Source organism: Equus caballus, chromosome 4 (assembly GCF_041296265.1).
Source record: "Equus caballus isolate H_3958 breed thoroughbred chromosome 4, TB-T2T, whole genome shotgun sequence".
Classification (NCBI taxonomy): domain Eukaryota; kingdom Metazoa; phylum Chordata; class Mammalia; order Perissodactyla; family Equidae; genus Equus; species Equus caballus.
The window spans coordinates 77,512,716-77,529,216 of NC_091687.1; the positions used below are offsets into that span (position 1 = coordinate 77,512,716).

Below are 16,501 nucleotides of genomic sequence, written 5' to 3' on the forward strand. Positions count from 1 at the left end.
AGAATTTACAAAGCAAAGGGGAGCCATTATAGTGTCTTTTGCTGGGACATGAGGCAATGGAAGGAATGTTCTGGAAATATAATCAGAGCAGATTAGGCCGTGGAGGCAGGAGTGGAAAAGTTTACTAGGAGAGGTAAAGGGCTGTCAGGAAACACATTAGTTGACTATTAAAACAATCTGGGCTTTCGGTAATAAGGGCCAAGACTAAAGGATAGGTTGTTGGAATACAGGAGAAGAAGGAATCTGAGAAATAAAGTTTGGTGAAAAATGAGATAAAGAAAAAAAAGAATGTGGCTGAGACAGGAAAAGGACCTACTCTTTGTTTAGATCCTATGATTTAACATTCTTCACCAAAAAGTAGAGCCAAGTTAATCTTATCTTCTGTTTAGTATTCCACAGAAGGAATAACACATTTCAATAGATTTGCCCTTTTTGGTGACTCCATTCCATGAGGAGATATTTTATGCCCCAAAACGCTATCTCAGCATCCTGGAGAAAGCCTAGAATAAATAGCAGATCCCCTACATATCCTGAATTTCTGCTTAGGACAACTTTTGTATAAATTCAAAGTGTTACATGGGTAAAATGAATAATAACGAAAGAAGATGTGTGCAATATATAAACTAAAGAAATCATATATTGGCAGTGTCTTACAACATATTCACACCAATGGCTATTTTAAGTCTACTGCCTAAAAGGATATGGGAGTCCAGAGAACTAGCCTTAGAGCCCAAACGATGTCAGGTGAAACTATCTTCAATTTCTCCCTTCCCAATTGTGACCTTCCCTAGACTCTCCACATTCTGAAGGCCATAGCATTGCCATCTTTTCATCATTCAGCAAATATTTCTAGGGCAGCCATGATGTGCTACCACTATACTATCTGTTACAGACGTAATGTTGAATGTGACACAATCTATGACCTCAAGGCACTTGCAATCTAGTGTCCTTTCTCGGCTGTCACCAAATTTCCACCACTACCCAGATATCAGTCACTTATTTATAAAACAATATCAATAATATATCAAACTCTGTAGGAGACTTAGGAGAAACCTTCTTAGGTAGTCAATACCTTCCGGAAATTTACAATCAATAAATTACAGAAGTACATAAACAGAAGCAGATATATTACATGCTAATTAATAATGCAAGCTAAGTAAGTTAAATGCTATACAAGTTGTTCCAGAAGTTGACAGGAGAGATAGATTAGTTAAGCAGGAAGTAGCCAGTAAAAGTAAAAATTAAAGAAGCTAATTGCTATTTCCAAACTTAAATTGCTTGAGTAATTTTACATATCTGGAACTCTGAAAAGGAGCCAGAGGAGTTCAAACTATCATATTCTTATCATGTTAATATCATGAATAATAAATAGACTTTAATGGAGTTTTTTCCAAATTTTTAATAATTTTTAAGAGTTAAGTAAAAAATGAAGAATTTCTGTAACAACATGATTTCAATACATCATTGAGCTCTGCAAGTTGTAATAGGTAGCTTTAATCATCCTCTAAACAAACCAACTCACCAGCCTAAAAACATGCTCAGTACAACTGGACCAAGGGTTAAAGGGACAGAGAGGGTCTCTGTGTGTATATATATGTGTGTTTGTTTTGTTGGTTCTCTTTCAGTCAGTCCTTAGAGAAGGACCACCATCCAAGGACTATGGAACCACCGCTGCAGTCAAATAAAGTTGGATTGATTGCTCACTGCAAACAGAGACCATAGCCCGTGAGGACCTACAGAGCAGCAGTTGAAAGGTGTCCTAGGGAGTTGGTTAAAGAGTTGTACTTGTAGGTGATTTTTAAGAGGGTTCAAAGAAGCAGCCTTAGGTCTAGATTCATTGTTACCAGAAAGTGGAGGTGATTCAGTAGTTGGGTACCAATAATATTCTAGGAATCAAGAAAAACAGTGACTTTAAAACTGTAATTGGTAAACAAGCAACAGTCGCTCATGTTAGCCATTAGAAGAAGGTGTTTGTACAGGGTTTTGGTTTTGTCTCATTCTGTCACCATCACAGTGTGACCTCATCAGGTGCTGGTGCTGTTTGGGATCAGCAGAAGAATTCATGCTTTAGCTATTAGGGTCAGGCCAGCTACCAGCTGAAAGCTGTCAGAGCTGCTCTTTTTTCTTTCTCAAGCACAATTTCTGTGATGCAAAGATTGTCCATACAGTGAGAAAATTTTAAATCTTCAGAAAGAATCCTCCATTTTCTTCACAACTCCCAACCAATGAAAATTTGCAATGAATTCTGTCTAGGAATACTTGCTTTAGCAGTAAATTGGAAGAGCTGGAAACAGAAGGTAAGGATCATATTTGAAGTGATGAATTTCGTAAGGCTGGAGGTAGTGGACACATTTTAGGGATTCCTTCCCTGTTTTCCAGAATGTACTCCCACACATCGTTGGGCCCTACCAGTTAGATTACACTACCTGACCCCTACCCCCTTTGGCACAATTAAGTGCAGAGAGGTATACACCTGACCCTGGTTGGACCAATCAGATCGCCCCTCGAGAAACTTGGAATTGTTGTTCAGAGAGCCCAAATGAGTTCTGCATGTAGCTGGAATTGCCACAGATTAACTCAGGGGCTCTGCAGAAGCTCTTTTTCTTATGTGGCCTGAGGGTCACAGGAAGCCAGGCTGTGGAGAGAGAATGAATCAAGTGCAGAGAGAAGCAGAGATGCAGAGGGAGGGTCCTGACAATTTTCAGTTCCTGTTTCCAGTCTCTTCCTGAGGTCCAGCTGCATTCTCACCCTCAAGTTCCCTGTATCTTTATAACAAATTCTCTATTTCTATTTAAGCCAGCTCAAGTGTATTTGTATTATGTATAATAAAAAATTATTAACTATCAATAATAAACAATTTAATGACAGATGTAAGCATAGGATAGACCATTGATTGTCATCCAGGATTTATTCTTCTCCTCTTCTTTCTTCTATAGAAGCATCTGGGTTCTAGGTAGGCATGTGGTTTTCTAGCTAAAGGCTATATTTCCCAGCTTCCCTTGCAGTTAGGTGGGACCATATGACTGAGTTCAGTCTAATAGGATGTGAGTGAAAGTGATGCATGTAACTTTATAGTTATCTCCTTTAGACAAGGAACCTGCCCTGAATTTGCTCTTTTCAATTTCTTCCTGGATAGAAAATGGTGACCATAGGAACAACTGCCTTAGACCAGAAACAGAAACACATTTGCAATGACAGAGCCAACCCATCAACCAATATATCTAGTTGACCTTCAGGAGAAAAGATTCTACCACTATCCCCAGATCACCTTCCTAACTTTGGACTACCAAAAAGAGAAAGAAATAAACTTCTATATCATTTGCACCTCTGTATCATGAGGTCTTTTTGTTGCAGAAGACCAGACTCCCCTAATGAATAGAGAAAGGTTGCCATAGCAGACCTACAGAGAAAATGCAGAACTAACTGAGTAGAGGATATGTGGGGTTATAATCCTTATTCTAGGATTAAAAGCTGACAGTCCATGTTATGTGATGCTGAAGGAGTTGGTTAAATTTCTTCCTGTAGTCTCTGGGAATTCAAATGATATATCCATGAATGGAGACTATGTTTTAGGAGAATTCTTTGTTGAGTGTGAGAGTTTCAAAATATGATGCCTGCTCTTTATGATAATCAATGAAATACAACATGAAAGAAAAAAACATCAGTCCAGGGTTTCCCAGCTGGAAGCAGAGAGAGAAAATATGTTTAATGAACTGAAATTGCTGGTCTAAATCAAGAAATGAGTAGATGTCTTGCCAAATTGTATTCTGCACATGACCTCTTGCTGTATATGTTATTGATGCTTTTATTGGAGAACTGTGGGATCCTGACCGTTGGAATGGGAGATGAGATGAGTCAGAGAAGTGAAGAAACCCACCCTCCACATTTGTTCAACCTATCTCTGTCTGTGCCCCTTCCACAGACGTTTCACAATGCCTCTAATTATAAAGTTTAGCATAGGATTATAGGGAGAAAGGAAGAGGCCCAGAGATGACTAGAGATGAAGGGCTTCCAGACACTCTTCCTCAGCCTGGTGTTTGGTAAACATTTCCTGATTCACTGATACTTAAGTATTAGGAAAGGGTAGAGTCTCAGCCCAAAAACTCCACAAATATCACTCATCTGGTTATTCAGATTACTAAATTTGAGTATGCATAAGGCATGAAACAAAAGTTATGAGGCTTCAGAGAATGGAATCCTGTTAAATGAAATTGGCAGGCAGTCCACTAAGATTTTATAAGATTGAGTGATGATTAATTTTTTGTGTCAACTTGGCTAAGGTATGATGCCCAGTTGTTTGGTCAAACTCCAGTATAGACATGCTATGAACGCATTTTTCAGATGTGATTAGTATTTAAACCAGTAGACTTTGAATAAAGCAGATTGCCTCTATAATGTAGGTGGCACTCATCTAATCAGTTGAAGGCCTTAAGAGAAAAGACAGGTTTCCCAAAGAAGAAGTAATTCTGCCTCAAGATTGTAAAATAGGAACCCTGCCTGAGTTTCCCATCTGCTGGCCTGCCCTGCAGTGTTCAGACTCAAGACTTCAACATCAACTCTTAACTGAATCTCCAGCCTGCCGGCATGCCCTGCTGATCTCAGACTTGCCAGCCTCCATAATCATGAGGCAATTGCTTAAAATCAGTTATCTCTCTAGATATTTAGATAGAGATATGATACATCAATATGGATACAAACATCCTGTTTTTCTGGCAAACTTCGACTAATACAGATGTATTGCTAGGAAAAAATGCAATCCTGGCTAACTGTAGCAAAAATATAAAGATAAATATAAATAAAGCTGCATCCTAATAATAATCACCCCACCTTTTTCCCCTGATCTTAGGAAATTCTGGATGCTTATTCTCTTTCAACAGTAAATTGTCCAAACAACTTAAGACTGATTCCTCTTCTTTCCCTGGAAATTTACCTGTCCTAAATTTCTTCCCCCTAAGTTCTCAACCTTCCAAAATGAAATTCACCTTATCTTATAATCAAATCCATGCTAAGAAGAGAGCAGGCTGATATCTGCCAATCCTGCCCTTCTCCTGAGCTATCTGAACATGGTGACTCCTCCTTTTGCTGTCTGATGTGGTAAAACAGTCATCTATGAGCCACAGCTAAATAGAGGAAAGAATCATTTGGTCAAGCGGGGCCTGGTGGCACCCATCAAATCACACCACAGAGGCCACTTCCTTTTCTGTGCACCTGTAAAGGATTGTAATTGCTAGATTCACACCCAGCAAATGCTCTGAGCTCAATGAATTACAAACAGTTCTTAGAAACCAGAGTATTTCTAACCAAGTACCAAGACTCAGAAGCCAAAAATAAAGTCTTGATTTGTTCAGGGACCCAAGAGGTCTAATCGGGTCTGAAGTAGTTTCAGTTTCAGAAAAACTCTCAGGATATCAAGTAATTTTGAATTAATTTAGGTCCAGGTACCAGACTGAATCCACACCCAAATGGACCTGATTTCTCAGTCACATTGTGTGAGAAATACCCATGGCATCCACCGAAATGAGGTAAATCTAGAACAGGCAAAACTTCTCAGATTGCTTACATGTTAAAATGCCATCAACACTATGAAAACTCAGAAAGTGATACTTTAAGATTCAAGTACAGTATGTGATAAAAATCAACCATCGTTACTTCCTTTACATTTTTAAACTCAAAGTAAAAGAAGAAAGACAAATTTAAAATTACAGACAAAGGTAAAACCCTGACAGCAAATGAAAAGTTTTGAATTCTGTTTCCAGTGACTATGAAGGACAAGAAATTAAGCGAAAAACCTACTAGTACCGTATATCTAATACAGTTAAATAGCATTTTAAAAAATCACTTAATATCTGTCTGAGCAAGGGAAGACAGTCAAGGAATTCCTCAACAACTAGAAACCCAAAAAACGGCAAAGCCACAGGGAGAAATAAACCACAGAGTAGGAGTTTTCCTAGAACTGTTTGCCAATCCCTGAGAAACTAGCAATCCAAATTTAATAGGCTCACAGCTGGGGCACAAAGACAAAGTTTGGGACCTGAGTCGATCACAGAAAACCCACGAAAGCCAGAGGCCTCAAAGAAAGGGTACTGTTGTCAGTGCCTGAAAGAAACTGTCCTGCTTACAAAGCCTGTGGAGATACTTGCCCACTGCAGCTTTCCCTCTGACTGTAGGCCAAGACAGGTCAGGGAAATGTAATGGTCTTTCATTCCTAACTGTGGGCCTCAGTCTCAGGTGTCTAAGGCAAGACTACCTCTATGGTCCAAAATACCCACGTCTGGAAATGTAGATTAAAGTGATCCAGAGTTGGTAGTAAACACAAGTTTCTGACAAAAGCAAACGCAAATCTTCTATAGACAAACTCACTTTAACCTATATCTCAAAAGAGTCTCACAGTTAGTGCTTCAAGATTGGCTCATGGTGAAAAGTCACCAAACACTGAAGGATCAAACAACTGTAAGTGAGAGTCAAGATATAAATCAAGAAACTGCCAAGTAAGCCTCCCAAAGATGGTTGTTCTCATAATGATCAGAAGAAACCTGCAAAATGAGTTTACCTGATACAGTCAAATAAATAAAAGAGACTGCTGTCAAGCACAATGGAGGAAGAAGAGATTATGGGAACTGATCAGAGAGATTTGAAACAGAATAAAATAAAATTTTTAGAAATGAAGAAATGTTAACAACTAGAATTAAGAGCTCAATTAAACAACAGATTAGACAAAAGAGAAATTCATGAATTCTGAGATATATATGGATTAATTACTCAAAATGGAGGACAGAAAATCAAAAGCATGGAAAATACGAAAGTTAAGAGACACGAAAATAGAAAGATTCCAACATACATCTGCTAATTGGAGTTCCAGAAATGAATGAGAGAAAAGACATAGAAGAAACATTTGAAACACTAAAACTGAGACCTTTCCTGATATGATGAGACACACAAATCCTCAAGTTTAGGAATCTCAGTAAGTCCTAATCAGAATTAATGAAAAGAAATCCACACTTAGGCATTTCATAATGAAACTGCAGAAGATCAAAGGCAAAAAGAAGTTCTTAAAACATCCAGAGGGAAAAGACAGCTAAAAGGAATAACAATTTGACTGGTGGTTGATTTCTTAATGACCAGAATGGAAGTCAAAAGACTATAAAATGATAACTTAAAGTGTTGACAAAGAATAGTTGTCAACCTAGTATCCTATACCCCATGAAATTATCTCCCATTCAATCATTCATTCCATTCAACAAAAATGTATTGTGCATTTAATATGTGTTAGACAGTGATTAAGGTCCATCAGTGAATAAAATGGACAAAAAAAAATCATGCTCTCTTGGAATTTATATTTCAATGGAGAGAAACAATCAATAAATAATAACCATAATAAGAAAGTAAAATATGCTGTGAAAACAATGAACCCGGGTAGGGGGATTAGAACTGAGAAAACAGGTTTACAAATTTAAATGGAGCTGTCAGAATAAAATTGAGTAAGAAAGTGAGATTTAGGCAAAGATTTGAATGAGGTAAGGGATCTCTGGCAGGGGAGAGTGTTTCACAGAATGATAATAGATAGTACAATAGACAGTGCAATTCTCCCTATGGTGGGAAAAGTCCAGAAACAGGATACCATTGTGGCTGGAAGCCAGTGACTGAGGACAGCTGTAAGGACTTTGATTTTTACTGGGTGAAATAGGGAATGGAGGATAAGGAGTAGGGGAAGAGTGGCATGACAGATTTTAACAGGAACACACTGACTACTCTGTGAGAAACATACTATGGGTAGGGTGGGGTTGCAAGTACAGAAATCAATGAGAAGACTTTGAAGTAATCCAGGCTCAAGATAAGGATGATTCAGACCAGATGAGAGCAGTAGAGTGGTGAGAAATGGTTAGATTCTGAATTTGTTTTGAATGTATAATCAACAGAATTTTCTTATAGATTGGACAAGAGAGGAATCAAGATGACTGAAGTATTTTGCCTGAGCTACTAGGAAACAAAAAGGGACAACTAATCTCCATTGTGGCTGTGGGTGAGGAATCTTTGATACGAGAAGGGAAGACATCAGAAATTTGGTTTGGACATTCCAAATTTGAAACATTTATTAGACACCAACGTGGAGCTGTTGAACAGGAAGTTGAATAATCTAGTCTGGAGTTCAGGAGAAAGGTCTTCACTAGAGACGTAAATTTGGGAGCCAGCAGCATATGGATGGTAATTAAAGGCAAAACACTGGATCAGATCACCAACAGAAGGAATGTGAATATACAGAAAAGAAATGGATCGAGCATTGACCAGAGAAACTTCAATTAGCTAGGAAAATGAGGGAAAGCAAGAAGAAAATACTGAGAAAGAGTGATCCAATCCATGTGATAGAAGGAAAACCAAAAGAGGTATGATGTGCCAAGTCAAGAAAATATGTTAAAGAGGAGTCACTGTGTCAAACACTGCTGATAGTGGAGTATGATGGAAACTGGGAATTTAGCATTGGATTTAGCCATGTAACCTTGAAAAGACTGATTTGGTGGAGTGGTGGAGCACAAATCTGATTGCACGATTGTAAGGATAATTGAGAGAAGAAGTGGAAACAGACCTTGAATAGTAATCATTTCAAGGAGATTTCCTGCAAAGGGAAGCAGAGAAATATTGTGGTAGCTGGTCATGTAAGTAAGGGTAAAAAACTTTTCAGAAGTATATGAGAGAAATAAGAACACACTGTATGCTGGTAAGAATGTCCAGTAGAAAAGAAACAAGTGATTATGCAGAAGAAAGAGGAGAGAATTGCTGGAGGAGTCAGCAAAAGGATACGACATCGGGGACAGAGTGGAGAACTTGACTTTAGGTGGGACATGGTGAGTTCATCTGAAGTTTCAGCCAGGACAGCAGAGTGTTGACGTAGATGATGCTAGGAGAGGAGGGTGATGTTGGGAATCTCTGCATGTTCTCTTATAATGATTTCAGTTTTTTCATTGAAGTAGAAAGCTAGATCATCAATGAGAGTAAGGCTAGAGGAGGGAGTGGTGGAGGTTTGAGGAGAGAAGGTCAAAAAAAAAGCCTTTCAAGAATCTTTCCAGAATGAGGATGAAATAGCTATTTTACAGACAAACAAATATCAAAAGAGTTTACTACCAAAAGACTTTCTCTGAAGGAATCAGGAAGAAAATGATCTGAGAAGAAGGGTCTGAGTGGCTAAAAATGAATTCCAAGAACAGAAATAGTTATCCAAGAGTTATACCTAAACAAGCCTTATCCAAATAAATCAATAACAATAATATCTAATTTGGGAGACCACAAATAATCAATGTTTAAATACAATACTGTGTGAGAATAACATATAAGTAGGTAGAGGGTATGACGAGTATATATACATATATATATACAAGTTGGAGCATCATCATTTCTCAAATTGCGGTGATCAACAGAGCCTTTTAGAGTTATTTCAAAATAATACTACATTTGATGTTATATTTGGTGATATCTCAAATTTCAACAAAAAAAAAATCACTCTTTTCTTTCATTCTCCCAACCCCTGCATTCTATATCCAACTAAACAAAACAAAAATTCAGACAACTTTTCAGGCTTCAAACAACAGGGAAGAACTCCAAAAGAGACACTAAGAATTACTGGACTCAGCAACTCACCGTTACCTCCTCGAGGATTTTGCCTTGCCTCTACGTCAGGGGGCATCCACACTGTAATCTCCTCTACAACAGCCTGTGTGCAACTGAATGGAAATTAAACCAAACCGAAAAACTTCCTCCTTCCTGTCTTGATTCCCCACCAAGTAAATTAATTCTGGAGTTTAGAAGTTTGTTTCTGTTACCTTTTAAAATCCAATAATTACTCATTCCAACAAACCAAAACGTTTTTCATACTCAATCTAAAATTTCCTTTTTGTTATACTTTGTTTACTTTTATAGTTTTACTACTAGTCTTCCATCTCTTACTTAAAATTGCTCATGTTAATCAGAAAGTCTTACTTCTGTTAAATCTCCTCTTCTTTGGGTAGTGGGACCATGACTCGCTGTTCTCAATTTCTCTCTATTTTCAAGATTTTCAATGATATGCATGAATAAGCTTAATAATAAAAAAGAATTAAACCTATTTTTAAATTAGAAGTCAGGGAATAAATTGTATTATAGCTTCTGGGACTGCTAATGTAATATTGAATACAAGTAACGATTCTGGGCCTCCTTGTCTTTGAATTTTATTTTGGAGTCATGGAAACTGTGATTCAATGATCTTAAAGAAAGAAAATGCACAACCCACCTTCCCGATCAACAACTAAACCACTACAGCCACAGAGCAATATATCACATGCTTAAGGATATTAAAGAACACAACAACAATAACAACCCTGGCATCTACATTTTAGAGAATATGTTTGCATTTTTATTGTTGTCACATTACATTCTTGTAGAGTATATAGTTAGGGGACTACTATTTTAATACTGTGTTAACTGGAAGTGAAACTAACATTTAAAAATTCATAAGAAGAGTTTTGTGTTCTTATATTAGCATCCAGAGGTAGAGTAAGGGTGATTGGAAGGCATGTGAGTGTGACTCAAACTCAAATTATATTTGTTCACATAGAAATAAAACCCTTGTGATAGATAGCTTTGTCTTGACTCAAAGCTTAATCTGCTAAACATTAATTTTGGTATGCGTCACTTTTAAATGAGTATAATTAGTAACACAAACTCAATGATTAAGGGTTTAAAATTATAAATTTGAAACATACTTTTGTTCAAACTACTATATTTTCATTGATCTGCTTTGAAAATAATGCAGTAGACTCTTAGCAAGTTGTATGTAGCATTCCATGTACTCCATCATTAGCATATGAAAATGAACAAATGCGTGAAAAAGTCTGAATTTATTTTAAAAGGTTGATTGATCAATCTTACTTAAATGCAAAATAAATTTCTTCTAACATTAATTCAAACACAAAGAATATTTTCATTTGATGCTAATGCTCTTGAAATTTTTACTCTCCAATTGAATTTTTCTCCTTATCCTAATAGTATTTTATTTTTTTCAAGAATGAAAACTTGTTACAAAGGAATTTTCTTTCACTCAGCAGGACAAATTTACTTATCTCCTTATGTCATTATACACATTTTCATAATTGGAAGATTTGCATTTTTAATGAATGAAATAGTGAATTTACATCTCTAGTGTGAGATATGAAATGTGATCAATTTAATTGGTTCATAAGATAATAACAAAATCCGAATTGATTTGTTTCATTGGATTTTAAAATTTTTGTCCACTGAGACATCTGCTAATACAGTAAGCAATTTGGGCTTCAACAAAGATTAAATTACTGGAATTTTTTTATTCATTCCCAACGCAGGAAGTAGAATAATTAAAAGATCTCTCTATGGTTATTTTCTCAAAAACATATATTAAAATCTCTCCAAATGATGGTGCAGAGTAACCTGATCTCTCCAAGTGTGCCTAGATTAAACTTTGAATTTAAAAAAATGGCATTTAGGAGCAGTGTGTGCAGGAATTTTAGTTCAGTAAAAAATGTCACCCTACAGAGTCACAAACATTCCCAGTCTGGATTACTTTGCTTTTATGTTGCCTGAGTGTAGCCCACAAATCTAACATTTTCCATACCAGTGTTAATAGGCCCCAGTTTAATAGGAAAAGAACCCAGGGCATGGAGTCAACCCTTTCACCACTTGTATGAGTAATTCCTTCTCCTAAAGTCACTCTCCTTGAAAGACCCAGTATGATTTCTGTTCCCCTGACTGATACACTTATAATTTTGATTAATGATATATACATAGTCCAATGAGCACACATGAGAGATCTAATCTATGCTGGGGAATCAGAGACAATTTCCTTGAGGAATTAATATTTAAACTAAGAACTAGAGAATAAAGAGAAATTAGTAGAGTGAAGGGCAGCAATCACAGTCACATAGTCAAACATCACATTATTTAAGATATCAATGAAGGTCTATGTACAAAAGGCAATTCATTGCTATACAGTTGACATATTTCCATGTTGTACTTCTTACCATGACATTGAACCCACAGAAGCCTGCCAGGGTCTACCTAAGAGGGCTAAATCAAATATTTACTTTGTAGTGTTCTTTGTTGTGATCCTCTTAAACTCAGTGATATTTTGCTCTTTACCAACTCTAAGGCCTTCACAGTTCCAGAGAAACATTTCCAGGGAGAAATATCCAGCTTGTGAAAACTCTTGCCATTTGCCTTTACCAGCATCTCCCAGGTACATTCCTCACCTTGCCCCCTCAGGCCACACATTTAATCAAGAGCCTTAAAATGTCAAAAAGATTAGGTTGGCTGACTGAAAAATTGCTTCTATCTTTCTGCCTTTTTTATAACATTGCTTGTATCATGGTTGCCTATTTAAAATTTAGCTTACCAATAAAATAAAACTCCCCATTCCTCCCCTACGCTCTGATCAGTAATACTGACTTTTTTCCTTTTGCCTCGGGCTCTAATATGGTCTGGCACCATGCTGTTACTGATTCTTTGATACTTTGTTCACTATACAGTTTTTTGCATTAAAACTTTTCGATTTTCAAAAAATATTGCATTAAAACATTATTTGTCTTGATTTCTGAGTTTTTGGGTGTCCCCTTAAATTGTGCACTTGAGGCAAGTGCCTCCCTCTCATTGCCCTCATCAGGCCCTATAGCTCTTGTTACTCCCCAAAGGACTCTTAGCTTGTGCTGGGAGAATGGTGGGACATCTGTCAACACTTCCTGGGAGGCTCCCCGGGTGACAAGAACTGCAAGAGGGAGGGAGAGAACTCATTCTCTTAAAGCATCTTCGAAGACAGGCCATTGAGCACGTTTGCATAAACAAACTTGAATATTAGATACCATTTTCTATGAAATTCATTATTTGTGTATAAAAAAAAGTATCATGAGTGTCTAAGAGATTTTAAGAGGAAAAGTCTATTTAAAAATTACTTAAACTTTTTATCACTCCTACTTCTAAGATTACAATCAAACCACAATCAGTAAAAGACATTTAAAACATAGGAAAATGAGATCTTACAAACCAGAGGAAATATTTAATTTCACGTGGGCTTCCCCATAACTGCCCCCATTGTCAGCCTTGAGTCTTTCAAAGAGTTTGGCCACATAGAAATCGTTCACGTGTATTTGTAGTTTTCTGTTTATTGTAATTCTCTAGAATTTCTGCTTGACTTCCCAAGGGCTTACTTTTACATTTCCTGAGTATAGGCAACCAACAAATCTGACATCTTCCATCTCAATTTAACAGGAAAAGAACCCAGGATGTGGAATCTCGGCAGATCTCCTAATGGCTACTTTTTTGAACTTGGAGAAAGCATTTGGGCCTCCATCTCCTCATCTCCAAAATGAAGGTTTTGGACTAAATAGTCATTAGCATACTTTGCCATTTTCACATCTTACAATCAAATAATTCTGTTACACATACACATTTTAGACCGTAAAGAAGACTTTGCTTAAGCGGGCCTTGTCACTCTCTTTCATCTCAGCTTTTGTGTGTAATACTAAATTTTATTTTGAAATATTCAACTAAAATTAGTCACTGGGAAAATAATTTGGGGACTTCCAATCATAGCAAGAGTTTTTACTTCATATGTAGGCCTCCGATATATCTCAGATGATCTTTCCTATAGTTTCTTATGTTCTATTTTTAAATCGCGTCCTTCTTTTATCACTTTCCCCAAAATTTCCTGTCTCAGAATGCTTTCCTTTCACATGCAGAAGATTCGCAAGCACTTTGTGAAAGGAACTAGCATAGTGCAGCTTACATTTGTTAATAAACGTTTATTTTTCCTTCTCTCTCTTCCCCTCCCCACCTTTTTCTCCCCCCTCCCCTTTTTGCTCTCTATTTTCTTCTTTTGTCTTCCTTAGCTCACTTTTCCCATTTCTCCTCTTTCTTCTCTCATTAATTTCCCTTATGACAGTTGAGAAGATCCCAGATGCTCAGAACAAATAAGCAAGTACAAATAACATTACAAATTGAATTTTATTCGACAGTATACACACAATACCTACTATGTTCAGTGCATGTGGAATAACACAGTAAGGAAAACACATTCCATAACTGAAATGGGTTAGTGATTACAAATACTATGTGATGACAAAATACTTCTAGTAGGACAGTGTTTTGGGGGAAAAAAGAAATCAAGAAATAAAAAATAAGATGGTGAGTGTGGGGCTGGGACTGAGTAGGACACAATAGATGCCAAGATACCCAGAATACCTTTTCTCTCCTTTTGGAAGGTTTGGCTCCTCTCAACTCTCAAAACTGTTGCCTCCTCTTAGAAGTCTTCCCTGAGGACCCCATGTTGAATTGTCCATTCCCTGCTCTGTTTCCTCACTTATATTCTAATACAATTACACCCATAACTTCTATCACACTGAAAGGCATTTATTCATTTGCATGTGTGCTGTTCTCTGTCCCACTAAATACTACCTCCTTGAGAACATGGCTGTATTTTACCCAACTTTCAATTTTTTGTTTGGCACATATCAGGTACCTAGTTTCAAATTCTATGTCTCCTATTTACTATTCACATAGACAGACGCAAGTTTTTAAATTTTTCTGACCTACAATCTCCTCATTTGTAAAATTAGGAAAATACACCCTCAGGTTTAAAATGAAATAGCTAGGGTTGACCTTTCTGTAAGCATGAGGGAATCAATCAAACTTTTGTTTTTAAAAGCCTCAATTTTTAAAAGATATTAAAGGAAAAGCCTATGAAGGTTGATGAAAAAGCAAATTGCCTAATCCCTGGCCACTGGATTCTTGAAGTCTGGTGGGACAAGAGGGTGGCAAGTCCTACTGTGTCAGAGACGTGGGTCTCTGAGGTGGCAGGCTCTCACAGGGACCAGAAATAACTGAGCACTGAGAGGCAGCACCTTCAAATTGACCACTGCAGGCTAACAAAGTCTCCACAATGTTTTCCCTGAACTGTGCAAGTCCCAGAATCCAAGCACAACCCAAAGAATGAAGCAGGAGCCACAAAATAACTGATACTACATTTAATGAGTGGGGAATTAATTTAATTTTATTTTCCTCTATAGAGAAATAGTCTTGTCTTTCTAGCATTTTCAAGCTATTCATATGTTTCACAAAATCTGATAATCTGAAGTTTCTGCTCAGTGTGGGGCTGGGCACCACAGTATAGAGAACTGTTGGTTGTTTAGGGGAAGCTGAAAAGGGGGTATATTCCCAGAAGGGCAAAAACGAGAGGTGTTTTTCCAGAAGAGCAGCCTGCTCTAACTAGAAAAATAGCTTTGCAATTTCTACTCTGAGCTAGAGAAGAATACGCTAATTTCACCAAAAGACAATTTAGGGGGAGTTTTGTCAACAATCACATTTTGGAAATTATTTCCAAAGATATTTAAAGTACATTCTCTAGAAGTAGCAATCTCTCTGTTAGGCCACTCAAAGGAGGTCTCGAAGCCCTTCTTGTTCAGCTTCTTAAATTATTTTGGTATTCTCTTACCCTATGCTTTTCCACATGCATTTAAAATTCTCTTCTGTTTTCCATATTCAGATTTATCTTTGTAATAATGAGTGTGGCTCACACTTATTACCATTTTTCCCTTGCATGTCTCATAACGTTCTTCTAAGAAATAACAATAGTGTCATTTGAATTTCACAGTTTGACTACAAATACCAAAAAAATTCTATGAAGTCTATGAATAGGTAAAGGTAATAAGAAAACCAACAGAAAAATATTCCTAAAATTCAATCCTATATCTGTCACATAAGCTTCTTCAATATAATGATATGAAAAGATATTTCTGGTCCATTTCACAGACAGCAGAGTATGTTTTAGTGATTATTTCTTTATTTTCTTCCTCATTTTCAACAAAAAAATATCAACTAAAACTCTGTAGATTTCAATGAGCATTATAGACAAGAAAAGAAACATCTAAACTAAGTCAAATTATTTAGTCATGTGAAAAATTGTGCAAATCTCTGAAGCATGGATTCCCTCTTCTTGCCAGCATCATGTAATTTAAGCAACTAAATATATCTCTAGCTGAGTTTTACAAACTCATACCCTAATTATGTTCTGTAAGCAATTTATTTTCTGTTTTTTAAAAATTCTGACACAATTCCCCAAAAAAAGGAAAGGTATGGTAAAAGAAATTTTAATGATATCCAAAGGAAAAGATTTTTCAATTCTGAGCTACAAAAATATTTTATGAAGCTCTGTGCTCTCCTTGCTTGAAGTAGACAATAATGGATAAACAGTTATATTTTTTCTTTCTTTTGTGATGACATACAACTATAAAAATATAATACTACTGTCATACTATAACAATATAAATTCTATTTTATAGTATTTTACAAATCCCCAATAATATTATGAGAGTTGACGAAGACCTTTGCTTAACTGTACTTGGTTTTATTTTTGATCTGTGCTTATATTAAAAATATGAAATAGTAAGAAGTTATAATCAAATATTCCTTCATTTTTGTCCTTAAAAGATTAACAATGTTGCACTAATTTATT

At 36.6% G+C, this 16,501-nt stretch overlaps 1 protein-coding gene across 2 annotated transcripts in view; it reads right to left on the reverse strand.

Moving 5' to 3' along the window:
* The window catches only part of TFEC (transcription factor EC), a 178,908-nt gene that overhangs the window by 161,402 nt on the left and 1,005 nt on the right, over positions 1-16,501 (reverse strand). The window lies entirely within an intron of this gene.